The sequence below is a fragment of the Topomyia yanbarensis genome, chromosome 3 (genome assembly GCF_030247195.1).
Source record: "Topomyia yanbarensis strain Yona2022 chromosome 3, ASM3024719v1, whole genome shotgun sequence".
Classification (NCBI taxonomy): Eukaryota; Metazoa; Arthropoda; class Insecta; order Diptera; family Culicidae; genus Topomyia; species Topomyia yanbarensis.
This window is the reverse complement of record NC_080672.1, coordinates 390,165,720-390,189,886: the sequence shown is the minus strand read 5'-3', so window position 1 is coordinate 390,189,886 and position 24,167 is coordinate 390,165,720. Positions and strand designations below refer to the sequence as shown.

General features: G+C 36.4%; 1 long non-coding RNA gene across 1 annotated transcript in view; it reads right to left on the bottom strand.

Annotated features, from left to right (window-relative positions):
- LOC131689117 (uncharacterized) overlaps positions 1–24,167 on the bottom strand; it is a 245,188-nt gene that overhangs the window by 148,223 nt on the left and 72,798 nt on the right. The window contains exon 2 of the long non-coding RNA XR_009305348.1: positions 20,083–20,201. This is a non-coding gene — a long non-coding RNA (uncharacterized LOC131689117). The remainder of the gene's footprint in view (positions 1–20,082; positions 20,202–24,167) is intronic.

Below are 24,167 nucleotides of genomic sequence, written 5' to 3'. Positions count from 1 at the left end.
TTTCTCTAACATGAGATGAGAAGCATGAGAAGGAAATCTCGAGCTCAATTATTTAATTACTTATAGTTATTCGAAATAATGCTGGGTAAGTGAAAGGCTCAATAAAACCAGAGATACTGTAAATCGCTCGACTGTATTTATTACCAATGAAAAAAAATATTGCCCGATCCAGAATCAGCCTTTTTCTGCTTTCGTTTAATTTTTCATTTTAACCAAATACTCAACGACGACGATGACACAGCGGAACATGTTCATAACACAATTAAGGCAAAACAAACATTAAATTAGCACAGCGTTATTAATGAGCCGTGACCTGAAATGAAGTGCTTCACATCAGTAAATTGAGCAAATATCATCAATTAACAGTTTGTGGCATTACCAGCGGACCGACAAATTGAAAAATACCATCCACTGATAATTATTAACTCACCGAGGTCTCGAGATTTTCGCAGGACTGATTTGGTGAATGATTTTCAATTTCTTTATATATGTGATAGGGTCATAAATAGTATACTTCTTATTACAAATTTCTCATTCGTTGAAAATTGTAACTCCTCAGGGCTTTCATGCTTCGTGATTTTTTTGAGGGTTAAACGTTATTTTTAGCAGTTTGCTAAATTTGACAAAACCAGTTGAACTGGAATAAACAGTAATTCTAGTGTTGTTAAAAATTGAACACACGAACTGTATTGTTTCATTGATGTTTTTCAAGTAGTAAAGATCGATAAAAAAATCCTTAACCACAATTTTCCACATTTATTGAAACACTCCAACGCCTAGGAGCCGCTATGTCGGGCTCTAATGGGCAAATACCGAACAAGACAAACATTTGATCAATTCATTACACGCAACTTGTGTAGCGTCAAAGGTTCTTATCAAGCTATGTTTGTAAACGAAGCAGCTCCCCTCTCACTGGTCCTGACTGACACCTACAACACAGCGAAACCAAAACATTCCGATCGATAAGAAAAACACTAGCGCTGCCCTTCCCACGCTTGCTGGCCACTCACTTTACCATCTGTGCTGCATCTGACAAACCCCACACTATCCAAAGTCGTTATACTCACCGCCGACGAAGAATCATTACTCAATACAATCGGGTCAGGCAGGCAGCAGTTGCAATTGCGCCCGGCAATGGCAATTGCAAAACCCCGCGCGGCAGGAATCGCGACTAGGTGTGTTCCCCGTAGCTCTTCTGTGGAGGTAACGCATGTGAGTTTATGTAGTTATACGTATAGGTACGTATGTCGGAATGCAATGAATAAATCACCTCATCAATCAACCTATCAATCACTGGGTCGTTAGTCGTCGCTAAATGTTCTCCACGCGGCGGCGTAATCACCCCGGTCGGTCAGTCGGTCCGTCGTAGGGGTTTTTCTAGCTAGTCGATCAGCAGTCGGTTGCATCGGGCAGTGCACTGCAGTGTGGGCGATAGCGATGCCGGTCGCTGCCTGGAGGCGAATCCTGGCGGTCATACCAATGATCTCTCGGAGGGGCCGAGATTTAACGCGATAAGGGTTTCCGATGGCCGCAGCTGTGCGGTATGGGGGCTTAGCATTTGCTTGGATTGCTCAGGTACTGAAAGTGAGGTTCAATCCGGACAGCTAGAGATTTCAATATGGTGATTCAAGAAAACGTTATTAACATTAACGTTGAATAAGGTATTTATGGCCACTTGGTTATAAGCTGATGCATTGTTCGTAATGATTGATTTTGTAGTTTGCACTGAAAACTACTACTCTAGCTAACACCAATCGATTCTTCTTATTTTTGTGAGACTGAAGAAAGGTTCTTTACTTATCGAAGTACGATCGGTTAATTTTGCAAAAAAATCTGATTTCAAAATTTAAGATAATTTGTTTACAGGAGTTAAACACAAAAAAACCCACAGCAATAATCGATTTTGTTGGAAAGTTGCCATTTTATGTATACACAGAAAAAAATATTTTGCGATTTTAAGTTTATTTTCATGCACATTTTTGGAACATGAATATAAATATAAAATTAAGTTCCACCACAAATACATACGACTTGTCGTGCTCTCTTCAACGATTTTTTTAAAATAATTTTACACGTGGATTAAAAATTACAGTTTCTTTAAACGGAAAACCAATGCACTTCAATGTATTTTACTCGAATACTGCTGTAAAATGAATGACATGTAATATTATGTGAATGAAAGTGTAAAATTGTATGCTGTTTGATGCTCCAATTGATTTTAACGTAATTTTCAATCAAATTTTTGATTCAATCGTTGTTTACATTCGTATTGATTTACATGTTTAAATTTCATTATTTTTTGGTGTGCATGACTCTTCGGTTTACATGTGCTTATATTAGGTTAGATTGTTTAAAAACTTTTTCAGCGCCGCCCATTTTCTTTGTAAAGAGTACATTTTCACGAGCTAGCTTTCCACATGTTTGGCAAGTACTTCCGCTTAAATTTCTTCTCATTGTTCACAATTCATTTGTTCTCTTTAGAAACCACAGAGACGCCTCTATGTTGAAACATGGTTATCTTGACGGACTAAAGAAGAAAATTTTAACACCTTTGGTTCATTAAAGAAAAAGAAAAAAGGGGTTCCATTTTGGTCGGTCAGCCAAAAATATATGGCTACTCCTGTACTACTATTCAGGAAAGATAGTAAATATTCCTATTTATGGCCACAGATGTCGTTTTTTGAATTCAGTCCGCAACATTGAATTGCTTGCCGAACATTTTTTTATTGTTACAAACTTCAACCTACTTATATTTCTTATTTGTATGATTGTGACGATAGGTGGCGCTAAACCACTGTTGAACACGAAAAAATGAAATATTTTGGAAATTTTTCCTAACGCAATAAAAAGAAGTAAGATTATTTGTAATTTAGATTTATGATATACCAAATCGGGGGTTACTACATGGAATTTATTCGTAGAAGAGGTGCTCGTTATTTGGGATGTGGTTCTTTTAACATTTCAAAATTCCTTTCATAAAAATAGTCAAGTCAAAATTGAATAATAATAATAAAGCGTGAAACTGTTCGCTAGTACATAGGTACATATTTCATGTGCTCCAGGAGTTCAGTGTAACAAAGCTCTCAAGATCTACAATCGTAACCAACATTAGCGACTCAGAACGAGTCCTACAGAAATAACATTATACAAGCAACTCGGTGTGTTGCCGATCCGTACCAGAGCTCTATTACGAAATCGTCTGGATATCTAAAGCTAAAAAGCTCATAATCTGATACTAAGCGACATGAAAACCCAAACACCCGCTAGTCCAAGACTGTATTTGGTTTGGTCAATCTTTCGTTTACTCCGAAGTTGCAGAATTATGTTTTTATTTTCTTGCCATCTCGCCTTCTCTCGTCTGTCCCTGAAACGGTTGCTTTTGAACGTCCTTGCAAAGTATAATAACACTCACCACAAAATTCAACTTCTAATGTTTTCCTAGTCTCAATTGATCAATTTAATACTCTTTCTTGATAGAAAAACCAAACTGTAGTACTAACCCAAAAAATAACTACAATTGATAGTACCCCCACCCCCCCTGCGTCCTATTCTTAATATAATTCAACTATCCCCCTTGTACGTGGAACTTGATACTTTGCAAATTTGTTTCCCTTAGTTTTATTATAAAAAGTAATTTCAAGCTGTAATCCCTTAGTTTTAAGAAATTTAAAATGTCAAACAAAGCAATTGGCATCATCAAGCTTATGCAAAAACACCTTACCAGTTAAAAAAAGGCGTAATCAGCTGTCGGCCGTCTATGGATGCAGTACATGCTCATGGAGGGTCACAGTACCAAGTTGGATACAGTATAGAGTCCAATCGCTGTTTATGGCAATCCCAGAACATTCTCAAATACAAAATTAAAGATTTGAAAGCGTAATAAGCAACATAGTGATATTTCTCTCTCTCGCTGTATATTCCTTAAGGTGCATCACAATAAGCTTAATATGTATTTTTATTAAATTTACTTTAGATTGACGGTGACTTGCAACTTTACGGCAAACGGAAATTAAGTTCAATATTGTATTAAGTCCAACGGATGTCACAGGACTACCAAGAAGGTTTTTGAGGACAGGTCTTGAGATCTATAAGCGAAACCACTGGGAAGAAAGGCAGATAAAACGAATCCATCGTTCTCGGAACGGGATTGACGAGCACATGATCGAAATCTATGTTTGACGCCATTTTAACCCTTTGCGACGCGTTTTTTTTTTTCATTTTTAATGCTGTTATTTTTAGCTTTATATAGGTTTTCGGGGTCGCTGATTCTGATTCTGACGTCGAAAATGTGAAATTCAAAATAGCGGATCGAATATGGCGACTGCGCTTGGCTAAATTTCATTTTTTTATATTGGCTCAAAACGTTTTACAAGGGAATTTTCGGGGTCGCTGATTCTGATTCTGACATCAGAATCGTAATCAGCTACCCCAAAAACTCTTGTTAATCGATTTTTATGCTCTTTGTAACAAAATTCGCAAATTTCGTAAAAAAAATGGCTGCCATTGTGTAGCTGCCATTTTGAATCTTCAAATTCTGTTATCAGAATCGTAATCAGCGACCTCAAAAACCACATAATCTTATTTTATGCTAGTTGGGAAGTTATCCCTGACTCAGAATCTTTTATAGACCAACATAATAATAAACTCCATTTTTGCATATTTTGAATTTTTATTTCAAAAAAACTGACCTACGAAAAATTCTGCAAAAAAATCTATTATTTAGTTTAATGTTTGAGATACTTTCAAAAATGTTTTAGATTTGTAGGACTTTTAGTTCAGGCGCAGCCGAATTTATTGTAAAAAAATAGATTTTCGAGTTTCAATTGTTTATAACTAATAAGTAATTAACAACTTCACATAATTTTTTCTGCTAGTTGTACTCCTTACATCCCTAAGAGTCAATTAAAACCCTGAATTCGTATTTATATGTCAATGATAACTAAAAATCCAATAAAAGGAGAAGTAGGTGGGACGTATACGTCCCACTGCGTCGCAAAGGGTTAAAACCAAGGGCGACGTCTGGTTGAGCAATATTCTCGATAATCCCAATAAATAGGGTTTTTTGGAACGGAATTGACGAGTAAATGACAGAAATCGATTTACGATGCCATATTGAAAACGAAAACGACTTCCAGCTAAGCAAAATTCTCTATAGCCCCAACAATATGGGAATTTTCGTAATGAAGTTGACAAGAATATTTATGAAGCCTATATGTGAAGCTATTTTTTGCTCTTAGTTGACGACTTTTACACAACCGGAAAACGCCATTTTGGTTTTTGAAGTGGCGTCATGCATCGACTTGTGTCCAACTGAATAAGTAGAGCAGGATTCTCAGAAGAGCTCAGAATCACTCATCATAATTGCTGGTGAGACGGATAATGACACCCACTAAAACGCTGCTTACGACCAAATTTGGTCGTGATATTGAGTGTACGGTTAACTTGTTAGGACCTGGTGAACTCATGATTTTGTCGCTCCGAGCGTTTATATATTCGTAGTTGAGACCCCGTATATAAATTTGAAAGTTCTGGAACGTTTACTGACTTACTTACTAAGGTCGCAGTCGTACGTGTGTGCGAATGATCGTGACAGATTCGAGCGTTTGTATGTTAACATGTTTGATCGTGCGAGTGTTTGTATGTCAAGTGTGTTATTGAGCGGATGTTGTTTAACATGTTAGATTCGAAAATGGCGTCAGACATCTATTTTCGGCATCTTCTCGTCAACCACCTTTGAGAGGTACTCATATATCCTATTCCGACAATACCCATATTGGTAAGAATATAGAGAATTTTTTTAAACTGGAAGTCGCCATCTAGGATTTTGAATTGGCGTCAGACATCTATTTTCACCATTTACTATTTCTCCCGAAGATATATAACTATTATTTTGAATTTATTTTGTAAATTTTAGAAATGCAAAAAAACCTCACAATGACTTGCTAAATCAAACCAAATGATTCGATTTCACCAGCTCTATCAGCTTAAAATGAACTCGTTTTCTTGTGGGACTCCACGCATGACTAGGGGTTTGCTCAGGAACATAATCAGTGTCCGTTTTTTTTACCCTAACGTCGATCCGGCGCTAGCTTAGTCATGTCACTAAGTTAGTGTCGGATTCTGATGAGACAAAATTGAAACGCAAATTCCATACCTAATTTAACTAATGTATGCTGGCAATGCTTTTGAAAATTCTTTTGAAGAATCCTCATAGTTCTACGACTGGATTCATGAATTGACCGGTTTTCCGGATGTCTCTGATCTTTCGCAAGAACCCTATTTAGCCTCCGGGGTCACTATTTACGTGGAAATGTCAGTATCATTAAGGTTTGGTTTTTAAAAACGTTTTCTAGTTTATTTCAAAATTTAAAAAAAAATCTTTTTACCATCTGTGATAACTAAAACAGGAAAAAATTCTATGAAAATCTGTGATAAATTTCCAAAAAATCTGTGACAAATCACAATACTTCTCAAAATCTGTGAAATTTTCATCAAAATGACAAAAATCTGTCATCTGTAAAAAAGAATCTGTGATGAAAAATTGTGAAAAAAATTTGTGATATTGCAGAAAAATCTGTGAATGTGGTAACCCTGGTCCCACGTCGTTTTTACAGTATTATGAAGGATAACCATGACCTAATTCAGCACCGATACCTATTGGCCAACCGGGTTCAAATTGTAATATTTTCCCGAAACAGAAAATTGAGGCTCTACCAAACAATTTGGTTTAAAAACGTCGAATTCGGCTTAAAATAATTCAGAAATCTAGTTGGAAGTCCGGGTCTATATGACTCGTCAACACCATCGTTGCCACGTTGTTACATGTTTTTATATAATGTCACAGATTAATTTTACAATTTTTGGTAACCGATTCTCTTTCAAAGATTGACATTTTTATGATAATTTCACAGATTTTTAAAAATATCCCGATTTTTCACAGATCTTTTAGAAAATTCACACGGATTTTCACAGTTTTTTTCTGTTGTTGGTATCATGCTAAAAAGAATGTTTTGACTGAAACATAGATTTTAATTCAACACCCAAAAAAGATTAAGGGGGGTAATAGGGTTTCAGCGTGAAATAAACACTTTTTTTGTGAATTTTTTTTATGGCTTTGCGTGAAGCGAATTGATTAAAACTTTTGTACATTATTGTATATCATTTCAATAACATGCTGTGATTTTTCCATGCAAAAATATCGACAAACGACTCGGTAACGAAGCCTTTTGTACAACGTCTCTGCAAAAACATGATTTGCGGTGTTACCTGCCGTTCCAAAACTACTTTACCGATTTCTTTCAAACTTTGCATACACATTTTATGTAAAAAATACCTAACCCCTACGTTGAGTTTTTGAGATAAATTTTCAATTAAGGAGGTTTTTACTCATTTTAAATAAAAATTACAATTTTTCACGAAAAATTCCGCCTTTTTATGAGTAAACACTCCCTTAAATGAAAAAAATTTGAAAGAAATCGGTAAAGCAGTTTTTGAATGGCAGGTAACACCGCAAATCATGATACACTATAATGTACAAAAGTTTTGATAAATTTGCTTCAGGCAAAGTTCTAAAAAAAATCGCAAAAATTCCACCCCCCCTACTCCCTTAACTGAATCAAGTTACGATTTTGCTATGTTGCATCAACAAAACAGAACTTCTGTGTGTTTGGGACCTCGTTTGCAACCAGTGATACGGTTCATGAATGCAAGCTGTGTTGTTTTTTTATTTCGCGTTTATATGATGCCAAGTCGGTAGCAGATACTGATGAGGCGAAGTCAAAACACTATCACTGACATGCTAAGTTATAGGTCTTGTGCATCTCTTGCGCAGAGGAGCTTTCTATCTAGGGAGTAAATTAGTTATGGAATTTGCGTTTCGACTTCGTCCCATCAGAATCCGGCACTAACTTTTCTTATGGGACATCACGCAGGACTTGGGGTTTGCTCAGTGCTTTCGTTTTTTTAGAGCTAGCGTCAGTCCGGCGATAGCTTAATCCTGTCACTAAGTTAGTGTCGGATCTTCAAGCGCAAAAAGAGTTTTAAACAATTTTTTCCTTAATGGAGAAAAAACACTTTTGCCTAAATTTTTCTCCATTAATTCGAAATAGTTTAGTTGTTATATGTTAAGTATTCATAAGGGATGCAAAAATGGTGAAAATGGATATGAAGTAGATGAGTATCAGCTGAGCTATGACTATTTATTTGAAAAATTAAAGAAATTATATAGCACATTCTCGATAATCTAGTACTTACTTGAGAGAAATCAAACAAAAATTAATTTTCGAGTTCATTCATGATTCCCCCCCACCTTTTTTTTCGTTTCTAAGAACGAAAGGAAATTGATTTAATTTAAAACAACAGTGTGACAATAAAATGAAGCAAATGTAGAAAATAAAGAAGGGACTGCTGGTTTTGTACATTTTTACGTCAATAATTAAGTTATAATAGTTGGATACTCATGAAGAAATATGTTTAACATGACAATCAATAATGTACTACTCCAAAGTATATGAAGGTACGCAATACATTGAGAACAATTATTTTAATTGATTGATAATTTAATGTACTAAAATAAACCAATGAACATGACATTAATACATTTGTTCTGCGTGCTGATATGATTGCCGCAAATTGGTGACTGGTTTTCGACCCTTTTCGCGAATTGTCAATTCTCAATCCTCATACATGATTAAACAGTCATCATTCCACTCAGACAGGATCATGCGTATTCCCTACGCACACCGTATGCCCAGTAGATTAGTTCTCTAGTTGGTCAAATAGATACTAAACAAACAAACGAATTAGTTTGCTCAGTCCAAAGAAATATCAGTGCGATTGGCATCGCCCGGCGGATCAAAAAATACTTAAAATTATATGCGACAAAATATGTGTAATTCTGAATACGATAAAATGAAGACTGTTTAGTTGTTTGCATTAAAATAAAATTAAAAAAAGAATTGTTGCATAACCAAGGGCATTCATTTTCAAAGATGGCACTGTTGATCAAGACACTCCATAAAAATAGGTAATAAGTGACGCGGACGAAAATAGCTAACCACCGCCTCTCAATTTTGAATTGATAACAATTTCCCAAAAAATTCTATCAACAGGATTTTTACCGTGAGTATAATTTTCATCACCAGCGAAATGAGCCGCTCAACTCCGCACGATATCTTGTACTAGTTTGGTCCGACGGTCAACAACCGAAACATTCCTGTTCCCACAACATTATTCCTGTTCCGCATTTTTTCCGCAGTACCACCAATCTAATCAACTCGAGAGGCCAGTGGCGTCCGTTGGCAGCGAGCCAGCAAGCTCCCGCTCAGTAGTGTTCCTCTGCTGTGTGGTTGTACATATTATTATTTATGCAAAATTACCCCACCTCACTTTCTCACCGTCTGCGATGAAGCCCCGCTCTAAGTGCCATCGCGCCAAAACCACGCCACACCGCAACAATGGTGCTGAGATATTTCGGTTCTTCGCTGGGCCGTCAGACAACAACGACGATACGAGTTGAGAGCCGGCGTACAACAGTCAGCAGCTAGCGAAGTAAAATGGATTTGAACTTGACCCTCGAACCGTGAAACAATATACAGGCGGGGCTCTGACAACTAAGGGAACGCGTGGAAGGAAACGTGAAGTGGAAGAACCTCGGAAAGACCGAAAAATGTAAATGTTTCCGCAGATCTTTCGGGTGGGAAGTGTGGACTTTTTTCCAGTGGGTCGTAAAATGTAGGCGAATTGGTAATTATGAAACGGGATGACGGAGAATGTTGTCGTATCATGTTTCGCAACAGAATTCGTGAGTTGAAATGATTGCAGAATTTTTGCCATTTTTGGATAGACATTTTATACAAAATGCAAAATCCTTCCTTAGATATGAAACTGTGAGGTTGAAGAATATAAAACGAAAATAGAATTCGCGAGCACCTACAAATTTAAGAAGAAGACGAGAAGCTTTTAGCTTTCAGTTTAATACAATTCAGGGAAGAATTGATTCTGCCACACTCTATCGTGACGAATAGTTAGCACTGAATGCCAGCAATTATCACCGCGCAGGACTCACAATTTATCTTCCATGATCCAACAAAATTCTATAGAAAAGTAAATCCTTAAACAACGCTACAATTGAACCATTCAACAGACGAACACAAATTAGATTTCCTTTTCATTCACCCCTTTACAGTGGGGACCATTGAAAAACTTGCCTTTTCGCTGAAAAGCTGCACCGCGTTCAATTGCAGAACAATACGCCCACGCCCACCAGCAGTAGCTAGTAACCGCCCTAGATCTTCTTATTCTCGCTCCAGTCGGCGAGATGAATGCAAATAGTATCTATACGCATATATATGAGAAGAGTGCCATCAACCACGATGGTGCGATGCATTCACACCACAGAACTATTCTCGCGAACTAAAATTAAACTCCTCGTCACGACTAGCACAATTGAGACCCTGACCTACATGTGGCCCTCCCGGATTTTCTCGACTGTCTGCATCATCGTCGTAATAGGTTTTATCACTATACACATACAAAATAGCGATATGTACTGTCAAGTGCAGAGCTGCCTGCTGGTGCAGCGTCCGTGCTCGACATAGAAAACAGAGACCCGCCTTGTGCATTCATTAGGTATACTAGGCTAGCTGTTAATGTGCGCACATTAGCCCGATAATAATCGATTACTGTGTTGTCTCGCGGTGAGATGTTGATGGCGGCGCTGTCGATCATCTCCGTCAGGCGTGTATTGTAAGTTTAAATGAAAACGCAACTTTGTTTCCAACTGTGTCAGTCAAGTTCACCGTCACTCGATGACGGTGGTGGGGGCAGGGTGGCCAACCCTACGGATTTTTCCGTAGATTTATGGATTTTTGTCCTTTCTACGGACTAAAATACGGTTTGCGGTGTTGGGACAACAATATGACTATAACAATTATAATTTAGCGATTTTTTAATGAAAATTACGAAAATTTCTCAACATTCTTCTTTGTCTTCGGCAAAGTTGCAGAACATGCTTTTGCCAACAACTTTGCTTAAGACACAAAGCATTAATCTTTAATATCCTCCACATTGTTGTTTGTAGGTGGCCCTTTTAAACCCAATTCATTAATATAACTTTCGAAATATCATTATCACAAGTGTTCAGTCAAATGTTTTGAATTATCAAAATAAAAAACTTTATATTACAACAATGGCTTACGTCATGTATTTTCAAAGTAACTTGGCATTTTTTTGAGAAATATAGTGTTCTAAAATGGTGATTGGTTGTTAACGGGGAAACGGCTGAGTTTGTGTCAATACTGTATTCAGACTACTCGTCAAAAATATCAACGAAAAATACCGTCAAATTGCTGCTATGATATTCGCGATTAATCCTCCTATAGGTGAGATTTTCCAACAGATTTTTTTTGCTAAAAGAAACGTTCTAACGCCTTTGAAAAACTCGTGGAGATTTCTTTCACGAATATTTTTCAGAATACACGAAATCTCTTCTTTAAATACTTAAGATGTTCTAGCTCGTTATATTTGGATGACACCCACAATTATTTTTTGTGAAAATTTTCTCCTACGGGCATCATATATTCTACGAAGTTATTACAATCGCCAAAATACATAATTTTTATTAATAGAAATTTTTTCTTATCTTCGTTATTTTCGAAGATATTTGACATTTTTGGAAAAAAATTGCTTTTTCAATTCATCTATAACTCGGCTGAAAACAACAAGACACAAGTGAACTCTATTGAATTTCATAGTGTTGATGTTGCATTTCGAATTGCAGTTAGAGCTGGCTGTACTTTTTTCCCAATTAGGTCTAAGTCGCAAGAGATTGACCTATGATCTCTTCTGGAAAATATATATCTTGATAAGACGAACAGCTTTCTTGAACATGCTGAAGCTTTATCTACGATATTTAAGAAGATATATTGAATAAAAGCTTTTAAGGGGTCATACACAAACAACGGTCAATAACTTCGAGTGTACTATAAATAAAGATTTTTGGTCTTCAGTAAAAATGTTCACAAAAAAAAATGACATTTCTCTGACATTTCTGTAGAATTCATCTTATTTTTCATACGTTTTTTACGTTTTTAAAGTTGTGGCAAATCTCTCATTTCAGGGGGATTAATCACTATACCTATATAATCAAAATATAGGTCTTGGATAATCGTAAAACATCCCAGAAGACATCATTGCTGTACGCTTTACCGGTTTCGCGTGAATAATTTTTCGAGCGTTTTTGGCGAAAAAAAAAACCACTGTTAGCATCTGGCGATGGGCGTTGACAGTGGACTTCCCCTAGTAGCAATTGAGGTTTTATGGTACTCATGAAGACCTTCTTAAAACTTAGAATGCACTTGTAGTGTGCTATAAAACCTTGAACCTATCAAAAACTAAATATATGCTGTTTCGTTCATCTAGAAGAGCTATAGGCGTGCATCCAGACCCAAGAATGGGACAGTCTGTAATTCAGGAAACTAACTGCTTCAAATATTTAGGACTTCACTTAGACCCCACACTCTCCTGGATTGAGCATATCACATCTATAGAGAGAAAAGTTGCATCGTTATGTGGGGCTATGCGTAAAGTATGCTCTTTTGTTCCCCAGCATGTACTTCTAAAATTTTATTATGCGCACATCCACTCATTGCTGAACTACCTTGTATCTGTGTGGGGCCGTGCCAGTATCTCGAATCTGAAAAAGCTACAAACGCTTCAAAACAGATGTCTTAAAATTATTTATAAAAAACCATTTATGTACCCTACTATTTTGTTATACAATAATAATGCCCATAACATTTTACCTTTGCTTGGGTTGACTAACTACCAAACAATAATATACATCCACAATGCTTTGCATAATACTATTGCTCATAACAATACAGGCATTCGAGCTCACAGCACTAGACAAGCCAATCATTTATTATACTCCAGAGTATCCACGAACCTTGGTCAAAGACGCATTTCTTTCATCGGACCTAAGTTATTCAACCAGCTTCCTACTGATTTAAAGCAAATAACATGTCGCACTCGTTTCCAAGCAAAATTGAAACTAATTTTAAAAAATAAAATAGGAGAATTTTTAATTTAAACTACGTTCACCACCAATCGAGCTTATTCCTTTAGCTATAATTGGTTAACATTTTTTTAATAAAAACAATTGATAAATGCATTTTTATAGCAATTAGTAATAAATAAATTTAAATTATAATGAGCTTCCTGCAAAGCTACGATGGGACCCTTAAAAGGATTCTTTTCCGCTGGGTACTCACCGTAGCTTCTTGTCAAATTTTGTGTTTTGTCGGTCTCGTAATGTTTTTTTTGTTCTCAGCGTTTCCGCGATACGTAACTTTGTTTTGTTGTGCTGACCTTTTTTTTTGTACGCTGAGAACTGATGTGTCCACTACCAGGGGGCTCCGTTTGTGAGCTTTTTGGTGTGGGGGTAAGAGGCGGGCTATTAAAAAATAAAATAAAAAAAACTGGAATTGCTACTTGGGTCAATATGCTTCCCCATAGCTTTATTCACCACCAAAGTCTGGCGGCGTCTGAGCTAGCGTCCCCTTAAAAATGCATGCGAACAAATTTCTTATTTGAAAAATAATACCTCTGCCATTTTTCAACCGATTTAGATCATAAATAGGTCGTTTGGCGCGGAATTAAATTCTCCTTAAGTTACTATTAAAACAATGACATATCCTAATAAAAACTACAAGAGGCAGCCCTATGATAGGGTTGCACAAACTGTAGACGTAGGACTATACTACTTAATGTAAAATGTTTATTTCTTAGTACATTTAGAGTAATAATAAATCAAATATATTTCTTACGTATAGTTTGAGCAAATCAAATTTTAGACAATATGATCACATTTCATGTATAGACTAAGCTTTCTAGTTATATTTTGCCATGATTTAACTTTCCTAAAGTACGCATACAAATGTAGCGAATGCAGTGTTCTTAATCCTATATCGAAAATATAAATATACGAGAATCGAAAACAATTTTATATATGGACTTAGATGCGTTTTTGCAACTGTTTTTCGAGTGGCAGTGTATTCTGTCATAAATAGGCTTAGTATGTACCTATTAGCAGAATCAAAATAGGATAAGTTGAGTGGAAATGGATCAATGAATTGATCGAACGTCAATAAAAAACTTTCGTTGTGCTTTCCATCGATCCGCGTAAATTTGTTGCTAAGAAAGTTTTCGTCTTTGCGCAACGAAAGCACAGATTGATATCTTGCAGGTTACGCATTCAACCTCTAACAATTTAATAACAAATTAGATATACCTACACATTCGCCTCAAACATTGAACTCAAGCGCACAAAGCAAAACGAGTCAACGCCGATGATGATGAACAGTAGAGCGAAAGAGACAACTAATGCCACGACACAATGTTAACCCGTGTTTGCAAATGGAGCTCGAATGTACAAACGATTTTGTGTACGAATAATTGTGTTCGAGATTGTACTCAAAAGTGTGCTGGAAACGAGCACAACACAAAAGAAAGCGTAGTGTTTGAACGGACAAGCTCAGTCGCGTGCTGGGTAGCGTACCTCCACAGCCAATGTAACGGACTTCTAACGCAGGTACACTGGCTGTAAGAACACACACAGCGCAGTGATCTGCTTTGCCTTGCGTTCAACAGGCAACTGAGCTTGTCCGGCGAAATCCGTTCTTTAAATAGTCGATGATGACGTCATTCATAGAAGCGCAGCGCGCTAGATACACAAATCTGTCGTGCCGGACTTGGAAAGCGCTATCTTCTGTATGTAAAAGCGCGGTATATTGACTAGGTTGTACATTATTTAAATTTTCAATGCCATGATATAAAAAATCTTCGGGTTTATCTATTGGAATCTATTCTTAGAAGTATTTCGGAGCGATATGCGCAAAAAAATTGAAAATTAATCGTGAGATGGCTGAATTATCTGCGTTTAAAATTGGAACATTTTTCGTTACATACCATTTTTGTGGAATTTGCAAAGTGCACCCCCATATCGAAAACAAAGACGTAGTCCTACGTCAAAATATGCAAATTTTTCATGAAAATATTGCAAAATAATAGCTACTTTCATATTTTTGTCCCAAAACCAAATAGTACTTGTAACAAAAGAACATAATATAGCATACCGTTGGAAAGGTTCTTTTCTTCTTCTTTCCAAAACAGTTGGAGAATTGAAAATCGGTTGAAAAATGACCGCATAGAAATTTTTGTCTCCCCGAAAATCCTGAAAACATTTTTTTATTGCCATAAATCAAAATTTTAAGGGTATATTGAATTGAACGACCGAATTTTTAGTTGTATTCGATCAGACTTACAACCTTTAACAGATCACTTTAAAAGTACATTAATTTTTTTCTATTCACTATAAAAACAGCGTCCAGCACCCCCAAACCAAAAGCCGGGCCCATTTGGAAGGAAACCAACGTCAATGGCGGCGAGTTTGTGATCGTCACCCGTATGTACCAGAGGGTCGTTTATGTGTTCGCAAAATGTCATTATCTTTCGTCCTCAGTACAGAACATTTAATCAATGTAAAAAAAATGTCAAGTGAGTTTTTTCTTACGTAAAATTTAATACTGAACACGAGTTTTGTGTTGGTTTTTCGATATTTTTGCTTTGGAAAAAATACTGACATTACCATGTAACATACGCTTGTGGGGTACTATAGGTCACTACCATAATGTAAATTTGAATTATTTTGACAGGAAACTTGTGAGTAATTTCGCGCGAAAAAAGCCAAAGCGAAGCGAAGAGTACATAAAGAACGTAATTGCATCCGTTCAAGATGGCGCCAGTATTCAATCAGTCTCGAAACAATTCAAGATCACGTTCAAAACGTTACGTGCTAGTTTGAAAGGAAAATGCTCGCCACCAATCAAAGCGCGTCAGATATTTCGCGTCAGTTAACAACATAATAATTGAAGGTGTTGTTGAAGTAGATAATCGAAAAAACATGACCGAAAAAGAGAAGGAAAAGGAATTCGAAAAAATGCTCTGAAGTGCAAACGTGATCGCTGCACAGCTAGACAATCACGCGAGCCGGAATGCACAACTTCAATTCCACACTCTGGCGACGACGGGGGCACTTTCGCAAGTACAAAGCCAGACGAAGCTGCCAAAAAAAGTTTTTTTTTTAACATTTCCTTCCGCGGTTTCATTATTTTTCACATCGTTTGCCACTTTCTCAATTTATTACCTGTATGACGTCACTGGATTGAATATATTATTTGCGTTTTTAATTTTTAAATATTCTGCAGTATTCTTACTCTTCAAATTAAAGTTGAACCGCTGATTTTTTAGGTCTATACATTATTTTATTTAACCTCGAATATTGTACCATCAGTTTTTAAAAACATCGAAAAAAGTACCTTCGCCTTATTGAAGTTAACTTGAAAAATATTAAGCCAGGCATAAAGTCGTTATCGCCAAAACGTTGCTAGATGTATAACTTTTTTAACGAGTGCTTATTTGTCAAAATCACTGCAAAATGCCATCGCACAAGCTCGCTAAATAAAACTTACCTACTTGACCCTACTCTACTCAACCTTTTGGACAACTTGAAAGTTATTTTAAGGCGCATAATTTGCTTTAAAACACCAACTACAAAACTTTATTTTTTCAAAGTTATGAGAACTTTTTATAAAAAAATATAACTTTTTTAATAACTTTTTTAAAAAGCATTATCTTTGATTAGAGCACTTCACATTAAATATCGTTGCTGTCATATGAAATAGCATGCTTTGCAGTATAGATGACAAAAATGAGAAATGCGATATTTTTTTTAAATCTTGCAATATTTACTAAAACAGTAGTTTATTTTTAGTAAAAAGTATATATAATTTTCTAACGAGAGAAGCTAGAGGTTCGGTATATTGAGACAAATTGTTTTCCTTCAAAGTATTTCTAAATCGAGCTTAATAAAAAATCAAAACTGCAAATGTTATATAAAGAAAATCATTTTTTTAAGAAACACCCTATTTGTTTTTGGTAAATTTCTTGTAAAATGAAAAGTACACGACATAGAGTTCGAATGTCTTCGACAAAGTTATTTAAAAATGTTATTTTTAAAGAATTTTCCGCAAGACAGCGAAACTCTATCTCGAACCATTAAACAGTTAATTTTCTGATTTTAAAAACATTAGAAACACCTTGGCCAATATTTGAAATATTAGAAAAGTATTATAAAGTGCAATATTTTATTATGAAAACAAAACTAATTTTTTTCCATTGTTCACCATGAAAGTAATTTATATATATATATATATATATATATATATATATATATATATATATATATATATATATATATATATATATATATATATATATATATATATATATATATATATATATATATATATATATATATATATATATATATATATATATATATATATATATATATATATATATATATATATATATATATATATATATATATATATATATATATATATATATATATATATATATATATATATATATATATATATATATATATATATATATATATATATATATATATATATATATATATATATATATATATATATATATATATATATATATATATATATATATATATATATATATATATATATATATATATAACAAAGGGTCAATTAATGAAAACCCAAATTTTTAATATAACTTTTTCCGATTTCATTTTTTTAACAAGTCTTTTAGATGTTGTCAGAGTTTTTAAAGACGAACATTTTCTTCTAACCCATCGAAACGCTAGATTCTATTATTCAAAAGATTTAAATACTTATATCAAAAATAGATTTTTTGAACTCAATTTTATGAAATTTAAAAAAAAAATCGTGTTCGCCATTTTATGCTCAATTATAACTTGAGTTATAGTTGGAAAAGAATTATCTCTTGTTTGTTCCAATGAGTGATATTGTTCTTCCAAAGAATCCCGTTTTTGGCGAAAAAGTGCTCATAATTTTTTAGCGAAAATAGTTAGATATGTGGTGCCATGGAACAAATTATTCGTCTTAAAGCAATCTTAAAATTTTTTGAAGACTACTTCAGTTTTAAATCAACCCCGCAGAAGTTATTTGAATAAAACAGATTTTCTAAGAAACACCCTAACCTTCGATTTTAAATTTGTTGTGGAATGAAAAGTAGTTTGCATGTCTTTAGCAAACTTTTCCAAAATTTGTCGTTCTACAACTTCGCTGAATTTGGTCATTTGGCTCTAGCTAGAATGATTAAATAGTTAATTTTTTGATCTTGGTAAAAATAGAACCACCCTAACTGTTGTTTTATCAAAAAGAAGGGGCTCACAACCTACGACAACTTCTCCAAAGACTTAGTAAGGTTAAGTTGTTTAGTTTTAGTAAAATCTCAAAATTCCTGCTAAATTTACATCCTGCACCACTGTGCATTGGAGTCGATCGTAGAGTAGTTGAAGAGGCTTTTGTGCTTTTTTAAAGAGAGGCTGTCAAAATCGGACTGACTATAAGCTATTCGATAGAAATCCACACAGCATTGGTTCAGACTTAGAAATGCATGCAGTACATTGTTGTCGACGAGATCATAAGTCTAGGAACGACAAGTGACAATAGTAATATGTGATAACGCAGATAGATAAAAAGTGGTTTGCAGTTTGTTATACATGGGATTTTCTGCGGTTTGCGTATTCAACTGCAATTCTATAGCTATATCTATAGGACGCGCAGAAAACTTTTTCCTAACAGAATGAAGGAGACAGATTATCGACTGTGTACAAACATGCTGCCATCACAATGCTTATAAAACACGGCAGACTACAGCTGGCCGGACATGTAACTAGAATGCCGGAAGAGAGTTAATAACTGAAGCTATGTTCACCTGTGAAGCTGGATGAGGCTGTTGACGGTGGTGTAGATCTCGCACTCGATGGATAGTCGTGTGCGAATCTTTTTCGTTCTAAGGTAGAAAATTGTACACAATGTGTCACTGGTGGACTCATATGTATCGATAAATTTGCAGATGCACTAGTGCCATGCAAAAACAATGGTTTTTGGTTAGACAGAATCAGTTTTTTTAAAAATCTGCCATATCCAGCAGTCGATAATTATACAAGCAGGAAAGCATTGGTAAATGGGACTGGCGATAAATAAAACTTAATGTTATTCCTAAACTGGAATAACTAGCTTTCGACCCTAATTCGTATTGGCCGATTGCATTACTATTTTATTACTCCTAAACAATTTGGTTAAGGCAAACGATTTGTTATCAAATCTTGATTTGACTTTCCCAAAGGGAAAGATACGAACGATTGCCATACACTGCTTTCAGCAAAAATTCTACTAACATACTCTGTAAAGAGCTAATGGCTTCTGTATACTTGATTTATAAGGTAGTTTACGATTATGTAGCAATCGTTATCTTTTAGTCTAACCAAGTATTCGTACAATTTGTTGTCGCACATCGATAAAAATCTCTGCTCGCAGGTCAAGTATAAAATAGAGCCGATGTTCGTTCTTCTATAGGTAAAGAATAATGTGCAAATCCCATAATGACGTGATTATTTTTTAATTATGAACGATAATGCAAAGAATAGTAACTTATCAAGAGAAGATCTTAACCATAATCGTATTGCTTCATTAATTGGTAATTTTAGCCAAAAAAGAGATACTGATTCCTGGTCCAAAGACAAATTATAAACTATTTTCTGATGTAAAACTGAAAAGTAATAACACGAATTACTGACAAACACCCAAAAGTTCCAATTCAACTCTATATTTACACGAGAAAGCGACTAGGAGCAAATCTACGGATGCACCTGACTTCATGCAAAAGTGGCCGCACTGCTTGTGGGGTTGAAGACTGTTTGTTGGTTGGAAGTTTGAAATAATTTGTTTTGACAGTTCAGTTGTGCAGTTTGCCTCCTCCTCCTCACAGAACAACACGCGATTGTTTAATCGGTTGCGACTAGCTGCATTATTCATATAGCGTGGTTAGTCGCAGTGTGGAATTATATGAAGGACTTTCCGAATTGTAGATGAAGCTAGTTTGACTTTACGAATCGGGTAGTGGTTCCCCTTTTCCATCGTCGGAACCAAATTTGTAGTACATACTAACCTTCACTGGGACTCAAAATTAGCATTAGCTTTCAACATCGTATAATGACAAGGATAGATTTCTTCGTTGGTTTTTAGATTACTACGGTAGAATTTTTTATATATGGAAGGTACATACATCTGAAAATAGAAAGAAAAAAAATACATTTTTTCAATGATACACATTAAGGCAATACTTAACCTAAACGATAAATGTTCCCAGAGGAAGGAAGAAATCAACGTGGAGCAAATTACCCCGATAGGTGCCAACATAGGGGCCCAACTCATCATGCGACCGACGCCTTCCAATAGACAAACCTTCATTTAAAATCTACTGAATCGCAGATGACAACGCCCGCTGGAGCCCCACACACAGAGAGAGAGAAAGAGACAGATAAACTCGAAACACGTTTGATGAATTAATGATAGCAATTATAAATTAATTGCTAGTTGATAGCGAGCGTCTGGTTGATGTGTTTGCACCACTGGGATCTGTTTGTTGCCGCCGCCACTGCCGCCGGTGGTGGCACAGTTTTCCGTGAAATCCAGCGGAAGTGGCGCCACTTGCGAGACATACCAGTGAAACAAAACCGACCGGACTGGCCGGTTGTAGTTGTAGTCCGGTTGGTGTGGAAAATATTTATCTTACCGAACCGACCGACCGTGTGCGGTTGACCGACCGACGCGGGCATCAGAACTAAAAAGCGCAAAGCACCCGACCACTTTAATGTGCGGCGGCAGAGATGCGCGTACCCGCGCGCGGTCGCGCCAGCAAACAACAGGCAAAAGTTTGACAATATAACCCCGTCATGCTAGCAAACTTCTGTAGTCGACTCAACACAGCTAGGCGAGAAACGGATTATATAAGCATCTAACTAGGAGTTTTGTTCGCCACTCTCGTGTCTCGGGGACGGTGGCGGTTGTTCTGGATAGCAGCGACCGCTTCCCAGCTCCGGCGGTTGAATATTAATAAATTTGAACAAGCGCCATTCCTTTGTCGGAAGCCTTTAGTCCGTGTGATAAAGCGGATTATGCCCGAGAGCACGTACTAAATATGCGCGGTGTTGCTTCTGAACGGCTGGGGATTTCGCATAACTCGTCTGTCTCTCTCTCTTCGGGAGGAGTGGTTTTTTTCTGCTGTTCGCTGCTTTGTTATGACCTGTGATGATCCATTTAAGTAGTACGTAGCACGCCGGAATGAAAATCCGACAAATCCGCGCGAGGCTTATTGCAACAGTTTCGTTTAAAACTTTCAATTAATCCTTTATTAAATTAGGTTTTCGATATTCGCGGATACATCTCCTAACACGGATAGGTTATCACAATTTTCTAATAATTAACATATAATGTATAGTTTTTTAGTGTTTCGGGTTTTCCTCATCAGTAACTAACACCAACTTAATGCTCGTTAGATGAATCCAATCCAGCACCAAATTGGCAGGAGTGTGGTTCTTATACCAACGGACGGTTTCGGTTCACATTCATCGTCGGCAAACAGTACCTCTGTGCTTACTATCGAGACATCACTAGGTACTAGCCAGTTCTTTAGCGTTCACGCAAGACGTGTGACTTTTTGGATTGTGGTGTCTAACTAGCGCCAATTTGGTGCTGGATTGGACCTATCTAACTAGCATTAAGACGGTTTTGGTTACTGACGAGAAGAATTTGAAATACTAAAAAACTGTACATTAGGTTAGATTTTGTGTCCTAATGAACAAATATTTGGTCTTATCAAAACCTTTTCCCGTTTCGGAATTTTGCAATTTTAATAAATTTTATTATTTTACTACTCAGAACATGTCTTTTTTCGAAAGTTGTTCTACTAGAGCTCTAGAGATATAGTCTCGGAAAGGCTCCCCGTCAGAATCACTCACTATAATTGCAGATGAGACGGAAAATGTCATTCACCAAAACACTGCTTTAGGCCAATTGTAGCGGGCCGTGATTCTAAAGGGCAATATTCATTGTACGGTTCAGATAGGTGCGGGCGTAGGGACTTCACGATCGCGTGTACCATCGTGAAGGACTCGAGCGTTTGTACGTTAACGTGTTAGATCGCGTGGGCATTTGTATGTCGCGTGTGCTAGCGTGTATGTAACTTTGCGTGTATAAATTCGATTTTATAACCCTGTGTACATTCGCAGATTCGCATGTGTTCTTGGATGATCGCTCGCGGACCGTGAATCTGATACTTAATTCTCGGTGTACGGCTCAGATGCTAGAAGAAATTGATTTTTCATATCACTAGAGTTCCCGGTTATGCCACCACGGAACGTGTTGTCTAGAGTAGAGTTCAAAATAATCGAAGCTCTTTTTCGACGACTGAAAATGAACCTGATGCGACTCGCGGTGAATAGAAAAAAAATTCATTCAACTATCCATGTTCAGTTGAATATCGTACAATATATTCAATTCACTGATTATCTAGGAAAATATTTTCAAATGCCGGTAAAGTATATAAAACAACAATCATCATCGCTTACATTGTGCCAGGGCCTATTTTGATACGTTTGATTCGTTGGTGTAAGTTCGCTTTGTGTAATAATCGAAGACGAGTGAAAAACTGCATTGATGAACGGGCGGTTTATTCATTTGACGTTTTCAGCTGCGTCACTGAATATTGAAAATGAATGCGGCTGATAATGATCAATTTTCATTCAATGAATTTGAATATTTTTCACTCTGGTCTAGAGGATATGAGTGGACGTGACCGATCTATGATGGCACGAACAGGGTCGTTTGTAGATTCACTCTTGAGGCCGCGTTTGTAAATTTATAAGTGCTTAAACGTTGATTTAGTCATCAGGGTATTATCCTGTTTGTGAGATCGCGAGCGCAGGTGTACGTGGATGATCGCGAAAGGCTCAAGCATTTGTATGTTAACGAGTTTATCGCGTATGCTAGCGTGCACAAATTCGATTTTATAGCGGAATGGCCATATGCATATTCGCGTGTATTCTAGAATGTTTGCTTACAGACCTCGAAGAGAGTAAGTTTCCCAATATCACTAAAGTTCCCGGTCATATCACCATGGAACGTGTTATCTAGTGAATATGAGCGTCATTTTTTTAGTCCAACTGAAGGCATGGACCTAAGCTGCTAAGACTGAGGGTACAGATTCCCGACGTGACCAATGCGCTATCGCGCGAACATGAGCCTTTGTTTGAGACCGCGATTATAAGTTTATTAGTGTTAAAATATTCACTTAATTGTCGGGGTGTTTTTTGTTTACGAGACCGCGGGCATTAGTGTGCGTGTATGATTGCGAAGGTCTTGAGCGTTTGTATGTTAACGTGCTGATGGCTAGAAGATAGTAAAATTCCCCATATCACCAAAGTTTCCGGTCATGTCCCCATGGAACGTGATGTTTACTGGATATGAGTCATTTTTTTGATTGACCCAAATGAAGGCATGGACCTAAGTTACTAGGGCCGAGGATAAGGAGCGGACATGACCATTTACGATCGCGCGAACACATTTGTTTGTAGGTCCGCACCTGAGACCGCGTTTGTACATTAATAACTACTACCCGAGCAAATTCTCATGAGCTCAGACACCATACAACCCCTTAAAAATACCATGAATATGGTCCACACCAGGTTTCACACCCATCAAAAGCCCATAAAATGATCTAAAAAACCCATAAATTCACCAAACTATGGCTAAAACTTAATTACAAGAGTGTTTTAATATGAGCAAGATCGCGGGCGTAAGTATGTACGGAAGGTTGCAATTTCATGATCGCGTTTCTGACTAGGTTTGTATTATCATGAAGGAAACGAGCGTTTGTACGTTTGGAATGAGAAAGGCTGTGAGTGTATATGAGCTAATATGCAATTGATTGTATTAGTGAGTGTTAGTATGAATCTAATTTAAGATATAGTAAGAAAAGGAAAAGTTAAGTAATATGCCGAATAAAGATTAAAAATATGCAGAGATTAAGTAGAAGCGTATAATTTGACCCCGATTTTAGTTTTCGTACACATGAGTACTGGAAAAGCAAACTAATAAAAGTACAAAAGAAGCAAAGACTTATGAAGTAGAATAAGTAACATGCAATCAAACTACTGGAACTCGTCCAAATGCCAGTAACTGATTCTTATTTAC